Genomic DNA, 1,638 nt, shown 5'->3' on the forward strand with positions numbered 1-1,638 from the left:
CTGTCGGTCGACCGGTCCGGTCGACCGATGATATTTTCGGTCGACCGATGAAATTTTCGGTCGACCGACGAGAGCCTTTTCTGCTTCCAACGGCTAGTTTTATTACCGTTGCTGGGGCTGTTTTTGTCTTTTGGCTTAGGGTTTGACTGAGAATTTGAGTGGGTATAAATACCCTCTTGCTGTTCTCTTTCAAGTAATCTAAGAGAGTTTTAAAACAAGTTTAAGAAAGTTTTAATCAAGGGTTTAAGTTTGTTTTTAGTGTTTGTTTAAAAAGCTTTTAAGCATTTACAAGAGTTTGGTTTGTGGAGCAAATTTCACAAGAGCAAGTGGAGATCATCCTTGGTGTTTGAGCATTCATTCTTCTCCCTCTCTCTTGTCATCTATAGAGAAGTTTCCTTAAACTCAATTCTAGCATTTTATAAGTTTGTTCTTAATTTCATAAGCTAGATTTCATATTGAGTTTATATTGTTTTATCTCTTTGTTCACACACAACCTATTGAGCTTATTGTATTTACATTCATAGTATAATTTAGGATTGTGGGTTTGTGACATTGAGAGTGAGCTTAATTGAGTTCTCACCTTGTTTTGAGAACAATCATTTGTTATATTCGTAGGTCGTGGGGACCGAACCTCGTAAACATATCGTTTTGTTTGTGATTGCATTGGCGTTCTTATTCTTGTTTTCATATCTTATATCGCCTTTGTGTATTGCTCATCATATTACCCTATCACTTGTGTAGATTGTTTATTTTACCCTTGTGTTAGTTCATATATCCTTGCTCATATATTTGTAATATCTCATTGATAGGATATATTCATTTGTTCATATTGCTTATCCTAGCTTACGTATCTTGTTGTATTTTATACTTGCTAGGATAACTTATTAATTAGTTTTAATTGGTATTTAATCGGATTAGATTAGCATAAGACCCTAATCACCCCCCTCTAGGGTCTAACATTTGGTATCAGAGCTTGGTGCTCTTTGATTTAAGGACTAACCGTCTTGAGTTAAAGATCCAAGTTATCTTATTTGTGCTAATCTAGTTATGATTACATTTGTCTTTCTTGCATATTTTCACATATATATCATGAATATAAATGTATTTCGTTTAGGCTATGAATCAAATGTTGCTCCTAAATTCATTAATTTCCCCTATGCACAATGGGCTTCTAGATTTAAACTATTTGTTGAATCTAGAAATATTGACTTATGGGAAGTTATTGATTGTGCTTACATTGTGCCCACATTGGAGAAATCCAAGTGGAGTGATCATGATAATAAAATGTTTACAATGAACAAGCGTTTGTTAGAATTTTTGCTTAATGCTTTTGACTCATCATTTTCTAACAAATTTGTTCATTTTGATAGTGCTTACAAACTTTGGAAATTTATTGAAGCACATCAAGGAGACTTGGAGGCAATCCGACAAGCTTTGGAGGATTTTTCTTCAAGTTCATGTGGAGCATCATGCACACGGCCACAAGAGGATAACTCTTGTGTAGTAAGCGATTCCGATTCTGATAATGATTTATCTATTGATGAACTCTCTTATGCATATGAAAGATTATCTCATGCCTATACAAAATTGTAAAATAATTTTATTGATCTTAAAAGCAAGCATATTAGTTTAAAATCC

Source organism: Asparagus officinalis, chromosome 7, assembly GCF_001876935.1.
Source record: "Asparagus officinalis chromosome 7, Aspof.V1, whole genome shotgun sequence".
NCBI lineage: Eukaryota > Viridiplantae > Streptophyta > Magnoliopsida > Asparagales > Asparagaceae > Asparagus > Asparagus officinalis.